Below are 16,820 nucleotides of genomic sequence, written 5' to 3' on the forward strand. Positions count from 1 at the left end.
GTAAATTACTTGTGATAATTATTTCTATAATATATTCTTCAAATACATTAAGTAGTGTAATCATTTCAGTGCCTTTATTGTTCAACTTTTTAATGTTGTAAAATTGATGTAAATACTAAATTGTAAATATTACATTTATTTGTTTTAAATTTCTGGTTCGTCTATACAATCAAGTTAAAAAGACAGGCTTTGCTGGATATCGAAGGTACCGCCCGGAGTATAGCCTTGTACCTACTCTTTTTGGCGTCACTTTAAGAATTTGGGGATTTAGGGTTTTAAATGACAAGAAATTTGGAGATCTAGGGATTGAATTGCTAAGAGATTTGAAAATCTAGGGAGCAAGAAATTTGGAAACCTGAAAATTCGGACTACAAAAAGGATTTGAGGATTTGCTAAATACTTGCATACGCATTTAAGATTCAAAATGTATAAAGAATAAAGAGATCAAATCTAGAGACTTGCTAGTGGGGAAACTTGGGAATTTTTACATTTAGAAATCTAGTAATCTGAGGATTTTGAAATTTGGGAATTTAAGAAATAATTAGATTTGAATACTTGTGAACTAAAAAATTTAGAAATACAAAACTTTCTAGAAATGTAAAAATTTGTAGAACTCGAAATTTCGAGAATATAAATATAGGAATTTGGAAGTTTGAAAAATTTGTAAATTACCAAGTTTAAGAAATTAAAAAACGTTAAAGTCGGAAAATTGGCAAATATAGAAATTGGAAAACTTAGAAATTTGAAAATTCTAAGAGTGGAAATTTGGATATTTATAAATATGAGAATTTTTTCATTTGTAAATTTATAAATTTGTATATTTAAGAAATCTATAAATGTCAAAATCTGAATATTTACGAAAGTAGAGATTTGACAATTTTGAGAAAATGGAAACTTGAAGTTAAATACTTTGAAACTTTATTTCATGTGCAATGGGGCAAGAGCAGAATTATTAACAAATCTGCTATAAAGTGCTTTTTACTGCATTATGCAAGTACTCTATACTGCAAACAAGTACTCTTAGCTGACATATAAAAGTGGATATAGTGAAACAAAACAAGGAAACAAACATACTAAATGGGGGAATTGCGCTCCTATTGTAATAAAAATAGCCTGTGTATGCACTTGTCCCGTTTACGAACTTACTCCACTTCACCTTATATGAAATTCAAAATATACATATAAACATTTAATGAAATATTAAATGTAGATTCTATTCGTTTAACCGAGTTTTCAAATCTTGTTAAATGCTAGTTAATATGAATATCAAGAAAGTTTATGCCATTTTTAGATTTTATAATTATCAAACTTCGCATGTACGTTCTAAAACGAAAATAAAGATCAAGCAAGAATGCAAAGGATATTGAAGTTGAGTAAGTTCCAAAGTATTGTTTGTTCCACTTCGTGGATTTTTAGTACTCATTCGCTATGAAGTCTGGGAATGGGTGACGTGCTTTCCAAGTACAGTCAGCTTTGCTGTGTGCAACGGTACGTGAGGATAGATATCTCCCATTCGTTCAACTCCCCATGGAAGAGATTGAAAACGTATTTACGTTCGACGCTGAAATCAGAATGCTTCAACTACCTTGCTATTTTACACGCGCATAGCAGGACATTGATGGACAGTTAGTATCACCATTTGAAAGTTTTTAAATTTTGTAATGTCGAAACATTTTTAGTCTTTAATTTTGAAAATAGTTAAATGTCTAAATTTTTAAGTCCGACTCTTCAAATTTTTGGGGTAACAAGTTTTTATTATTTTAAATTTCTAAATTGTTAAGTTTTGGGTTTCTGAATTTTTTAATGTTGAAATCTGATATAATTTTCGAATTACCAAATTACTAAATACGCAAGTTTTCAAGTTTATAAGTTTTCAGGTTTTTAAGTTTGTACGTTTTAAAGTTCGTAAATTTTCAAGTTTATAAGTTTTCAGGTTTTTAAGTTTGTGAGTTTTCAAGTTTTCAAGATTATAAATTTTCAGGTTTCCAAGTTTTCAAGTTGTACAAGTTTTTAGGGTTTCAAATTTTTAAGTTTACAAATTCTCAAATTAAAAAACTGGTCTAATAACATCGGTAAACAATAATTCAGTCAGAACTGAAGTCTCAAGAACGTAAAATGCCTTGGGATTGGTTTTGCAAAAGAAAATGATCCTAAGGGAGTTCTCGAACTACATAAATTCAAAAACTCTTGATATAATATAAGGTATAACTTGAAAATGTTCGATTGTTAAAAACAACACCGGTGATTGGACTTCATGTTACAGTAGCGGTTACAGATCGGCATCTTATCGAGATTACTATCTAGGCAAGTATGTGTTCCATGAATTACCCAGCTCATGTTTCCCCGCTTCAATCATCCTCGACTGCGTTGGCGACGAAAGTAAGGCATATTACTAAACAAATGAGGCAAAATGAAACGATATTTATAACTTGTGTTATCTGAATATAATTAAAAAATAATCGTGTCGTATCATTTTGTATCACATAACTCGCTGATTTAATTTTATAATTGCAGAATAAAAATTATGTAATTTTAATATTTTTTGTTTAGATAAATTATTAGTATATCATTGATGAAAGATGTAGATAACAGTTCTTTGATCAGTTTCGAAAATTGGCGGAAACTTTACTTCATTGACATTCGCGAATTATTCCCGCCAATTTTTGAAACTGATCGCCCAAGTGGATTATACTGTAACAGAATTGACACGTAATTTGAATTTTAATAAATACTTTTTGCGGATAGGCTGTAAAAATTCTAGTTCCGAAAAAGGAAAAGAAAAGTAAAACAATTACTTGTACTTGTAATTTGGTTATTACAAAATAAAAATTTTGAAATAATTTACCTTTTCTCTTGCTTGTACTGCATCCATTAATTTTTTTGTAGTTATGGTAGAATTTTGCAAAAATATTCCTAAATTGAAATAATGAAATTAATCATTACATACTTGATCGAAATTCAAGTTACACCTATATAAACAGTAACAAATTTTTCTAATCGTAACATTTACATTTATATTATTTGTAATATTTGTTTCTGATGTCATCAGAATAAATATGTCTTATTTACAAATAATTTATAAATATATTAATAAAAATATATTTTTGTAAAAAATAATGTATTCCTACTAAAATTTATTATTTATGTACCCCGCATCTCTTAATTAAAGTACACCATTGTTCAAAAATTAAATTTCGCGTATTTTGCTGAAAAATGGCGATACCACTTGAAATCGATGCTGTTATTTCGTGACTCTGATTAGTGTCTCTATTATTGAATATATCCATATGACATCTATACATCTACTTAGGAACTCAGAATCGAATAATATATACACAGTTCGATTCGTCGATAAATGATGAGAACAATTCGCTATGTCGATCGTTAATACATGACAGAATCAGTTATGGTGGGTTTATCGTGACAGTCAAGGTTAAAAGGCAGAACACTGGTAAATATGACAAATGAAGAAGCTTCAGTCAATGCGTCGATCGTAGAGTAGATAAATATTAATGTAATACCGATGCAAAGCAAGCAAAACACTTCAACCGTATAAAGTAAGCAAACAATAAATATTTTTCCTTGCAGCCAATTGGATACAAGATATACCCTTGTTTTTAAATTAAGGCTTTATCTTGAACAATTATGCGCGAAATTAGTTTCATTTTTTTCTTGTAATTAATATTATATTCTTTTATAAACTAGTAGTTTTTTAGATCGTTTAAAATAGTTTTGAAATTCTGGAACATTTACGTTTTGCAATTTAAAAAATTTTCAATTTTTATACTTTGAAATGTCAGGATTTCTGAATTTTAAAATGTTGGGATTTTAGAATTTTTGGTCGTTTAAATTTTGGAATTTTGAAATTTCTAATTTTTTAATTTTTAAATTTTGGAATTATAGATCGTCGAAACTTAGAAAGTTTATTATAATTTTTTATTATAAATAATAAATTAAAATGAATTATTAATTTAAATTATTTATTAAGTAATATAAATTATCAATTTATTACACTTATCTTAGTGTACTTTATACAATATCTTAATAATATATTATAATAACTAAACTTGAAATTTTTTAATTGTTAATCAATGAAACTTTAGAATTTTTTAACCTTGCATTAAGACATTTAAATTTTTGCAATTTTGGAATTTTAGAACTTTGAAGCTTTAAGATTATGAAACATTATGATTTCTATTTATTGATCCTTTTTAAGAGTTTTATAGCATCAAATTGTTAATATTTTCAAACTTCTTGGCTTTGAAGCTTTAAGTTTTCTAAATTTTTGAAATTTTAAGACTTCGGAGCTTCTAGATTTGGAATATTAAAAAAGTGTAATTGTACGATTTTTATAATTTTCAGATTTCGAAATTCTTAAACTTGATTCGTATTTTTATATTTTTAAATTTATTATCTCTGACACCTTGAAATGTTAGGACTTTGAAATTTCGAAATTATTTGGGTCGGTGGAAAATAAATCATTAATTAAATTAAATATTTTCAAATAAATAACTAATTACTAGGTTCTCAAATTTTTGGCCATGAAATCTTTAGATTTCCAAATTTCTCAACCCCCAAGTCTCCAGATTCAGAAATTTCTTCTGGCTCAAAACTTCCCAGATTCTTAAATCATTCTTAAATTTCCAAATTCTGAAGGATTACTAAAAATCAACAAATAGAGGTCCTTTCCCCCAAGATTTTTTGTAAAGAAGACAGATCTGTTCAGAACTATACTCTTGTATATACAATACATATTAAATTCACCACAAAATTCTGTCATTTTTAACATTTTCTTTTTTTTCAACAAATGCATGACTTTCAATCTCACATTTCAGAGTGTTATTAAAAATATAATGCAAATGTAATTTATCATTTGTTATAAATAGAGAAAAATGAAAAATTTAAAGAATTCGTTATCAAAGATACAATACCTGTGAAAATATTATATTATCATTATATTATATGTACAATATTGTGATTATATTATATTACATCCTTATTATTCAAACCCGGAAAGACATGTCCAATATACAGTGAGGTAACATAAAATAATTACAAGCGTCAGTTCCAATTTGCGAAATTTCATGCTTAAATATTCCTCTAATTGTAGTTCCAGAAGAGCAAGCAGAACCTCAGATGGTCAGTGATGATGAAACTAAGATCTTAATCTATCATAATTCCCTTTAAACACTGAAAAAGCAACCCATGTACAGTAAAATATCGATAACATATGGAAAACTTGTAATGCAATATCCTAAACAACGGTAAACCTAGCTCAATCATGTTCTTAAAGGTCAATCCGTATAAACCTATTATTATTAGCAAAGTTATAACCAACCAAACTTTATATCGCTGCACAGTAGTTGGTTTTAATTTAAAAGGTAGATATTTCCAAAAATTTTTATTCCGCGAAAGCAACGGGGCCTGAATGGTGAAGAAGATTTAGGGCCGACCGGAAGGCGGTACCCGTAACGTCTCGAGGCTTCATTAAGGATGCAATATAGCGTGGTTTTTGCGGGCCAAACGAAGGGAGCTGGATACGTGCGAGAGAGCGGTCGGTTGCTTTTAAAAAAGTTACGACGAACTTTTATGGGGGTTTAATTGTAGTCCGCGACTGTGGTTAGAAAGTAGTAAAACTCCTTTTGCCAGCAAGAATCAGGCCTGTTACACTGCTTAACGCTCTGCGGTTCTCGGTTATGTACGTGGAAGACACAATGATGATGATGAGGAGGAGGTTGAAGAAGAACCGGCATCGACTCACGCACCTAGCTGCTGCTAATTATTGCTTTGTCTTGGGAATTGCGCCTTCATTCTCAGAGAATACGGCCAGCGATCAACATCAAGGTCAGACAGACACACTTTTGCACAATATTCATTTTTTTTTCCACCGACCGTAATTAGTTTGACGAATTGAATTAAATTTTCAGCTTTGCCTCCTGTAATTTGCTGCACCATTCTGCAATTAGTACATCAGATACTGGTATTTACTTACAAATTCATGCGCTCCTGGATTCCTTGAGAAAATTTAACAAACGTCCTATTTCTTGTATTTTATTGTCTTTAAAGGACGTCCTGTATTTCTTTACAAAGTTTTTACTTTTCGTTTTCATTTATTTCTAGTTTTCCCGGTAGTTTATTTCGATTTTTCATTTTATTTCCAGTTTTCACTTCAGTTTATCTCTAGTTCTCATTTTAGATCTCTAGTTTTAACTTTAGGTCTTAATTTTTCTTTTTGTTTATCTTTATTTTTTAGTTTAGTTAATTTCTGGTTTCTATTTTAGTTCATTTGTTAGGATGCCTCTCAGACCAACAATGTATAAAACTATATAAATTTCTTTTATTATTCTTTATATATATCTGTATGAAATTCTGTTAAGTTTATCTCATTGATATGTTATGACAATTTTGTATAAACCTTGAAACTTTTTAGTGGACTATCAGCTTGATAAATATGTATTTCTTACAAATATAAAGATGATTTTCATAAATTTAATTTTGTATAAAGATTATTAAATATATTACAAATGTGTGCACATGAAAACATTTATCATTAGACTGTTCTGCCATATGTTTCCATTTTCCCTAGAAAAGAGTACCATTCTTAACACTTAACTTAATTCAATATTAATTTAATACTTAATTTTAATACTTTCATAAGCTTATGTAATAGCTTAAAGAAAATATTCTTAGGAAAATTTTGTATATTTTGAAATAAAATCATTGTAACTCGCGTCACAGAGAGCCATCATAATCGTTGGTCGATTTTCATAAAATTTGTTGCGATGAATTTAGAATAATAATAAACCATGATTAACAAATTTTGTGACTACTCATTATTTGAACAGATATTGAACACTTCTTTAATATTTAGAAACAGTAAATTAATCGTATTTTGATAACTATGGTAGCAAATTGTCAAACATAACCTCAAATAAATTGTTCCAAAAATTGAAGTATAACTTGCATCGTACAGAAATATTATAAAATTCACACAAATTAAAGAATTTACTTGTTATTACCATAAACAGTAATGGTAGCTATAATAATAACAATAAACATACATAATATAAACAAGTAAAAATGAAGCAAGCGAAAGTGAACTTTTATTGCCTACCCGTAACAATACTTTAATTTCCGTAACAACTAAAAATTTTCATTAAACCTTTATACCAGAAATTCAAATACTAAAGTAATTTCAATTTTAATTGGAATTCTTTGCATCTTGAAGAACAGAACGAATTACAGCTACGTGTCGGATTAAACACAGATTCTAGACATTTAACGACATTTTGTTGTGTCGCTCGTATCCCTTAGATATCAAGGTGTAAATCTTCATGTTTTTATGGTATGTATACGCAAAAATACATGGCTATAGGAAAGTATTATCTGGTAATGTGGACGCAGAACGATTAGATCTTTACTATCGCATAGTAGTGAAATATGCAAGTTGTCCTGTCGGCTGTGGCACCATACGATTGCTCCTTAACACGTTTACAGGATATTCTCTACACTTCCAGCTGTAAATCCTAAGTCCGCGTGTTTAAATTACAGGATAAAATTTATGCAAACGATAAAATTTTCTTGCATTGAAACTACGACCCGTTGTAAATTGTCGTTTACTCATTTCGATTCTATCGTTTCTTTCTTTCACCGTTCTCAACATTTCATGGACATTTGAAAAAACATAATCAATACTTTCGAGCAGACCACAGCCTACACAGGATGGATTCTAACTTCTTCTAAACACTATGATAAATATAAACGATACCTTCAAGCATTACGTTTTATCGTATTTAATAGTTGCTTTCGGAACGTCGATAGCGCCACATGATTCCATGACATAAAGGTATCCACTTATATTCCATTATTTTAATGCAGAATCATCTTACTGTGTTTATATAGCACGATAATCGGTAAGATCATTTTTCGATAACCATTCCGGTTGTATTAAAAATGTTAATGAAAGCTTTGCATGATTATTTTCTATGAACTTGAACATTCACATTAATGTAATATGCGTGCTATCTTACGTTAGTTTTAGTTTCTCGAATGACATTAAATTTTATAGTAAATGTAACAATGTAATATCCATATTGAATGGAAACTCAAAATTTGATAAAAATGATAATACATTAATGTTCATCATTCAAAATTGGATACTGAAATGATTGAATTGAATTGCAAGAAATGATGAAGTTTGAAACATGTATAAAACATAGTAAGATTTATTACATATTAATTTAAAATAAATTTGGTAAATTGCATATTTATTTCATTAATTAACAAACCTTCCATTAGTACTATGGAGTATTTATAATTTATGTGATCGCATTGTGCCCAGCAGGTACTACATGTATCAACTAAATGCACTTCTTTAAATTATTATTTTTATTATTTTCATGCATGAAAATTCTTATGACTATTTCTCTCTGAATTTCTTTTAGCAGTTTTATCAAGTTATATAAAAATTTGTAAGTGTTTTGCACAGCGTCAGCCATGTATCTTGTAGGAACACGTGCGACTAATGGAAGATTAACATCAAATGACTGTGTTCAAACAAACAGTGAATCAACTAATTGATAGATTAGTATTCTCCATTAGACATTACATACTGAACACTGATACTTAATCCTTGGACAGCAAACTTAAGACAGTAATATTTTTAATTTAGCTTTCAATCGTTTAAATTTTTATTTTTTTGATCTTGGATTTCTCATTGAATAATCATAATTCATATTATAGTCAATCATCACAATCACTGCGACAATTATTGTCATCACGATCAGAATTCTGAATACAATTACCTCATTCATTATGACAATTGTCATATTCAACATGACATTCATCACAACCAATGATCAGGATCGTCACAATTACACTAATCAAACTAATCACAATTATTATCATAATCTATGGATTATAATATGTTATAGTCAATAAAAACACCTATTATAGTGATATATAATCATCTATTATAGTGATCATACAATCAATCTTTATCATTAAAGCTCTCATCATGACGATTACCATTACAATTGTTAAAACTAGATTTACAGACATTCTGATGACTTAATTGTTTTTCTAAACTAAAGTAGAAATAAAATAAAATCACCAAATTTATATAATGATTCTTTATAATAAATAATAAAGTTGAATAATTCCTGTAATTTTAAATGACGAATTCATAGTTGATTTTGACGGATTTTGAAACTTTATTTTTAATATCATCAATACATCACGATTATCTTTATAATAATATATAATACACTTATGTTATATGATATAACTATAATATAGAAGACTATTATAATATTTAGTACCACTATAATATATAATTTTTACCGTAAAAGCTAATTCAAGTACTTATTATATTTCCTTAACACAAATAAGACCACATATAGTACACACGAAAATTCAATATTTATTTAAAATCCAGACAAATATGAAGAAATAATATCAGAGGATACTTCTCGTTTATAACTCTAACCAGCCAGTCAAAATGAATTTACCATAGTCATACTAAGACGCCAATGCTTACTTTCAAATCATCTTACTTTCTAAACATCGTTACATTAAGACACACGATCCTGTAACCCGACAATCGATCAGACAACCGGTATAAATGAACGTGCATTTGAATTTTCGTGACAACCCTAGAATCCGGTATCGAACGAACTATAAACGTGAACAACGTCCTGGCGAACGATCTTCCTTCCTTCTTCTCCTCGGGGCGTCTGAAACGTTTACGAGCAAAGACGAGCCCGCGAGTTCCGGCGTGTTCTCGCGGGATCGTGTGCTTGTTCCTCGAGACGATTTCGACTTCACTAGCATCTGTCACATAAACTTAGCTAGTTTACTACGGCCGGAATAAAATAAGTCGTAGTCAGGGGTGCGCCTCACTTACGGCCTCGCGATGACGGCCGCAGAGAAGTGGAAGTACGGGGTGGCAAGAAGGTGGACGGGGGCAGAGGACGAGGCAAAAGGAGCGAAACGCTGTAGAACGGGACTCAAAGAGGGGGCAGGAAAAAATACCAAGAGCTGTAAAGCGAACCGCGTTTACGAGTGTCGTTAAGTCCGCTCTAGGCGACCTGTCTGATTACATTAATACTGCCCATGAAAACAGAAGTAACCCAATGATTCGACGGACTTCATTCGAATTAACTCGTTGAGGGGACTCAAAATTTTTGATTACATCATTTAGAGTTGACTGATTAAATTGGAATTATTTTTAACCCCTTGCAGTACGGTGAGTCATAAGGAAATGTTTAGTGTTAGTGTTGTATAAAGAAAGTTAAAATATTATGATAGTTTTGTATTCAGTGATTTTTGATTGTGCAAATTATTGTTAGATCTGAAAATTTGAGCTTGTGAAAAATATGAGAAGTTTACCGTAATTGAACTGCGAGTGCGTCATGAGTGTACCTCAACATTGTAGTACAAGAGGTTGACATTAACCCATTGACTGCCAAACATTTTTAGAGCGTCTTGCCCTGGGTGCCAAGGTTTTATTTAGAAGAATACATGAAATTTTACAAAATATAATTATATTAAGTTACTGATATAATATTGTAATAGCATTTACAGTAATTTTTATTGAAAAAAAAAACACTACGAGATAACTCGTAGCTGGCAGTTTTGATACACACGCTAACTACGAGATGTCTCGTAGCTGGCAGTCAATGGGTTAAATGCAACATTATTTAATGTATACTTTGAAACAAAAGTAAAGTAGAAAAGCGAGAAAAACATGATAAAGATTCCTTATCTCGATAAGAATTAATATAAAGTTCGAAAAATGTATCTTAACAAATACACTTAAAATAGAAACTCGTAAATGCGCCATTGGGTTTGATAATTTTGCTGTTAAGCACTTTTTAATTAAAAGTTATAGTATAATTTTTCTCTAATTCTTCAGTGCTTTTAATCTACAGATATTATAGATATTTATCAAATTAATAGTTCATTTTAATTGACGACATTTTTAATTAATAATTAAAATTCAATAATTAATTGAGACCTTTTCTAACAAGTTCAGAAGGTCAACTACATTCACGAGATAGTAATTACTTCTTAATTATCAATTGAGTAGTAATTGCTAATTGCATGGTTATCCAATGGTTATTAGTTGAAGTATAACCTTTAGATTGCTCAAATTAAAAATTAAATTCATTTTGAACACACGTATAAATTAATATAAATGCAGAATTTTCTGTCGAGGAGAAGTGAATAATCCAGAAATCACACGAGGATAAATTATTTGAACAAATCACAACGCGATTCTAATTTCATGTTCACAAATTGCGGTCCCATAGTACTGAAATAAAACGGAAAATACTCGTTGTAGAGGAAAAAATTAAATTTCATTAAATCAAATGTTACGATTCGCAAGAACGAGTATAACCGAAGAAAATTGCGTTGCTCTTTATGCACACGTCTGTGACACGCATTGCGTTTCCCTGTTACTTCGCTGGTAAAAGAAAAATGCCAGCAGTGCAACATCCTTTACGGCCAGAAATTTATTGACTCACCTCTCTTTAAACAAAGCATCAACGTCCCCTATAAAAGAGATGAGATTGACCTATCGTATCTCTGGTTGGAATCCTTTGGAAAAGTAGTACTGTTAGAACTCGAAATTTGGCCTCCGTCCAACGATACTCTTGTCTGACAGACATGATTCACTGCTTCTATGGCGGATACGACGCGGACGTGATTCCTAACGCATTTATCGCGATTCCTCGATAACTTCACGATGCAATAACATGCCAAGATTCACAGTCTGTCCACGGCTCAATCGTTTTAGTTGGTCATAGCATACGAAATGTTACCTGTTACTTCTATTTGTATTTCTGCTTGATTAACGTTTTGCCACTTGTCTCACATTAGGTGCTGCAAAACGATATCACACTAAAGCGCAACAAAATTGGTAAAATAAAATAAAATAAAATTGGTGAAATTTAATCATTGAAGTTACTAATCTTTTTTGGGTTTAATTCTTATATACCTTCATTTCTTTTACCTGTTTCATTCGAGCTTTCCAAGATATCTATAGGAAACGTGAAGTCATTTCGAAATAAAATTAATAAGTTCATAATAAAAAAATAAATTTTCTTACAGTAAATTTTTGTGTTACAAAATTCAAGATAAGTTGCACAAAAGGTATTACATTTAAGTAGCACCGTTTCTAAATTTTTATTAAAAAAAAAGAAGAGGAACAGGAAAAAATACGTCAGAATCTTCTTCCGTTTGGCGAACGTCCAAAACTCTCTTACTTAATGCGAGAATAGTCCTATAATATATTTGCAATTGCAACATAGAGCTTGTACATATAAATTATTAGGTTGTTGCGTATCAAATAGCCAATTTCGAAACACTGAAGTCATTTCCAACATAATTTGACGACGAAAATACCGTCACTTATCCATTTAAAGGAAAGCGATCAACTTCTTGAGGAGACATGACAAAATAACTCGTCATCGACTAACTTCCATAACATATTTATTAAAGTATTTGTCTTTAAATCTATGCATATTTCATATATACATGTATTTAAACTCTATGTACTTATTTTTATTATATATAAATATATTTATATGTCTTTACACATTCTTTTATTTAAAATATCTGTATACCTATCTGTGTATCTATATATTTTGATTTATACAGTGATTGATTTATTTATACATGCATTTAAGAATGTTGTTATTTATATGTTTTCAATGGAGATACAGTGTTTAAAGAGATATTTAACAAATTTCATAAATATTATTTAATGAGTGATTTCAAACATAAAATATCAAGTACATAAAAAATATTTATTTCGTTTATAAATAGTATTAAGCTAAGATATTGAACCTATACAGTGAATATTCCCAATCTGTATTTTCATCATTTTATATCAGACAGTGGTCAATTTTGTTTTCTTTGAATCAACTATTTGTCGAATTACAAGTATTCCGTATCGCGCATCTACATTTACCATAAACAAGACCAGTTGCGTTAATACATATTTTATTACCGGCACCGAAGATAAACGACTTCCTCATGAAAGATCATGCGATTAATAGATTAAAACTGAAGCTTCCAATCGGCACACCGGTTTCGTGATACCACGCGAAACTTTCTACATTTCGAAGTTAACCAACAACCTAATATTACAGCAAGGCCATTACCATATTTTTATTAACATGTACAACAAATAACGGACGTTGGAAAGCATAACAAGGATGTTACTGTCTCGTATTTCAAACACGATTTCCGCCGAAAGCCGTCTTTTATCATTATATTTGCTTCTTTCTGTCACAGAAACGTTTAAACTGCATGTACGTTTTAGAAGCGAAATTAACAGTGGCAATACAAGCATAAATCAAATCTGGCTAGCACACGTCGACGGAAATAATTTCGAGCGAAAATACTTTACGCGGGTTCGCCTCCTACGTCTTCGACGATGAATTCTCGCAAACTCTCTCAAATAGAAAGCGTCACGTAAGCGGACCAGACCTAATAGCTGGTTAGCATAGAACATAATGAACAAGTGCTAGTATAATATCCGCAGGTAATTGACTTTTACCTGCTGCATTGCACTAAATGGCCCTACTAATAATTACAAAATATACTTTTGAGTATCACAGCACGGCAGCTGTGGCAACAACCGATACATTAGTGACTATTAAAACACTTGCCGTACTATACATTCTATTACTGTATGTACTTAAAACGAGTTTAACCTCTGCATAGCAGAATTACATTTCTGCTGACTCAAACTATGACCTGTGCCAGCGGTTCTCAGGCTTTTTCGATTACCGTTGACCTTAGTATACAAGGTGTTTCTTTTATCTTAAATTTTAAAATCACTTTCGTCGATGCAGAAAGTTGAGTTCCATCGAAGTTCTTCGGTTTAGATTAACGAATGTGACTCGTCTTTTTCACCAGATCGTTATAATTCGTATTTGCAAGCTTTCCGAGATTTATTGCACGTTAATGCATGATTTTTATAATATAATACTGTAATTTATATTTTTTGTAATTTTGTAATTAAAATTTTTTTTTATAGTTACATTTCAATTTTTCATATAACATATTTGTGTGATTTACGATTTTTATAAAATTAAATAACTGTAATATCGAAATTACAATTTTTTGCGATATTGTAAAATTAATTAATTACAGAATATTTCCACTTTGTTCTATTACTCAATCGCTCAGAGAACTTCAAAATACCCTTCGAAAATTATTGCAATTTGGAATACTCTCCCGGTAAAATATTTTTCTGACCGTATTTTTACATCATCTCGAATTTAGACGAACATAATATTTAAAATTAGTAAGCAAAGGATTTTATCATGGTTTCAAAGAGCGGTTCTTCTGAGAGGCTCAGAACAAGTTAATCGTCGATGAAATTTAACATAAGGAGAGTAAGGAGTTAGCATGTCTAATAAATTCGGTTCTTTAGAGTCATCGTTAAAACCAAAACCGTACCTTTAAACGGGTACATGCACGAATTTCAACGCAACAGAACCGCTTTGATGAAGCTGCTCGCAAAAAATCTTTGCGGTTCGAAATACTTGACTACAAACAGACACATCAACGGACACGACCGCAGATGTTCTGTTTTGTTTGGTGGTCGAAGTTAGCCGTGTAGTAGCTAAACTCATCACAGAATACAGTACGATCAATTTATCTGCGTGTCACGCATGGTCTCGTTGAATTTTAATGCAAATAACTGGATGTAGAAACTATTTATGTTTTAATATTTTGATATTTATTTTTAATGAATTATTCGGATGTGTGTATATTTTTAATATGTTTATGTAATAAATATTAATGGATATTCACAATATCTAGTATTTACTGTAATATTCACAGTATCTAATATTTACTATAATATTCACAATTAATATGTAATAAATATTAATAGACATTCACAGAAAATCTGGAAATTTGAGAATTTTGGGGTTAGCAAGATTTGATGATTATATTGAAAAGAAGCTGGCAAAGAGTTTTAAAACCGAATAATGAACAAACATAATATCTTGTTGTAAAAACTTTATCTTAACATTGAACGTGTATAACATGGCGATAGAGAAGCAAGAGTGAACTGATTAGAACAAAACAATTGTCAACGTGCTCATACATTGACAATCAAAAGGGCACAACTCGATTATGCAGGAAAACCGTCGTGAATTGTATTTCCAACACTCTCCCTCAATTCCGCGGTGTTCCTCTTAAAATCGTGAAGAGGTAATACACCTAAACTAGAGGTACATTTTTCATGCTTTACACGGGAAAGCGCCTTTGTCAATACATCTGCCAGCATAAACTCGGTGGGCAGATATTCCAGCTTGATTGGATGATCTCAAAGAACCTGGCGTATGAAGTGATGGCGTACATCTATATGTTTTATCCTTGCGTGGAACAGTGGATTGCGGGCCAGCTTCTGCGCTCCTTGGTTATCATTGTACAATCTAAGTTGAGCAAAATTTTGAAGTCCTAGCTCCTTGAGAAAACCTAGGAGATAAACACCTTTGGCTACATCGCTGACGGCCATATACTCGGCCTCCGTTGAGGATAGAACCGTTGTGCGCTGCTTCCTCGACTCCCAGGTAATAGCAGAACCTGCAAGAACAAAAACAAACCCAGTGAAAGATCTTCGATCGAGCGCACAATTTGCCCAGTCGGCGTCGACATAGCCAATCAATTCTTTTTGGTCCTTCTTTTAGATGAGCCCATGAGTTGCAGTTCCCCTCAGATACCGAAGAACTCTTTTCACAGCCAGCCAGTGGGTCTTCTGATAGTTGCTACTGAACTGACTTAGTACACTCACGGCGTGAGATATGTCAGGACGTGTGCCCAAAGCAATGTACATCAGGGCACCGATGAGTTCTCGATAGGGAAGTTCTGGGTCACCATTGTTACCTTCCGACTCTTCTTCGAGTTTTGCTCCAACGGCCAACGGAGTTTTTACGGGATTACAGTCTTCCATGTGAAATCTATTCAGAACATCCTTGATGTAGCTTTCTTGAGACAACGTCAAACTCTCCCTTGTTCCATGATCCCTTGTTGAAAATCTTCTGGACAGCTCGACCTTGATCTCATTGACTCGTGATTTGTTGTTCGATGCAATTAAAATGTCGTCGACATAAACTAATACGATCGTTGTTCCTTGTCCCTTCTTGTCGGTATATAAGCAGGGGTCAGCATTAGTGGATACTAAACCAATTTCGCGAAAAGCTTCATTTAGTTTTGCATTCCATTGTCGGCCAGCTTGGCGAAGTCCATATGAGGCCTTCTTAAGTTTTTCAAGTACGTGCTCCGCTCGAGAGACACTGCTGGATCATTCTTGCCTTGTTTGCAATAATTTGATCCCCTTCTCTACGAATGATTTCTTTCATCATTTCATCTAGGAAATCCAGAATACGCATGTAAACGTCCGTGTCGATGTCTCCGTTGAGATAGGCGGCTGTGATGTCTAATTGAGAAATGTGAAGATCAAGCTCCACGGATAGTGCACCGGCGCGAAGGTATCGTGAAAATCTATCCCAGGTCTCTGCGTGAATCCTTTCGCTACAAGCCTGACCTTTCGACGTTCTAAGCTACCATCGGCATTGTATTTGTTTCGGAGCACAAACCTGCAATCAACAACTTTTTGATTATTCGGTTTATTTACCAACATCCAAGTGTCGCTTGCAACAAGATTCTTGGTTTCAGTGTAAATGGCTTCCTTCCATTTATCGGCGTCCGGACCATTCAGAGCCTGAACGCACGGTATTTCTGATTCACTCATTGCAAAGCCAGCGTCATGCCATTCTAGTTCCTCATCATCA

General features: G+C 31.8%; 1 protein-coding gene across 8 annotated transcripts in view; it reads right to left on the bottom strand.

The window, feature by feature from the left end:
• dsx (transcription factor doublesex) overlaps positions 1–16,820 on the bottom strand; it is a 256,111-nt gene that overhangs the window by 40,630 nt on the left and 198,661 nt on the right. Inside the window, exon 6 of one of the 8 annotated variants that reach the window (XM_012298129.2) lies at positions 15,028–15,612. The exons of the other annotated variants lie outside the window; for them this stretch is intronic. The gene's annotated coding sequence lies outside the window, so the exon portion shown is untranslated. Of the gene's footprint in view, positions 1–15,027; positions 15,613–16,820 lie in introns of those variants that run through there. 8 annotated transcript variants of the gene reach the window in all.

The sequence above is a fragment of the Megachile rotundata genome, chromosome 10, assembly GCF_050947335.1.
Source record: "Megachile rotundata isolate GNS110a chromosome 10, iyMegRotu1, whole genome shotgun sequence".
In the NCBI taxonomy this organism is placed as follows: domain Eukaryota; kingdom Metazoa; phylum Arthropoda; class Insecta; order Hymenoptera; family Megachilidae; genus Megachile; species Megachile rotundata.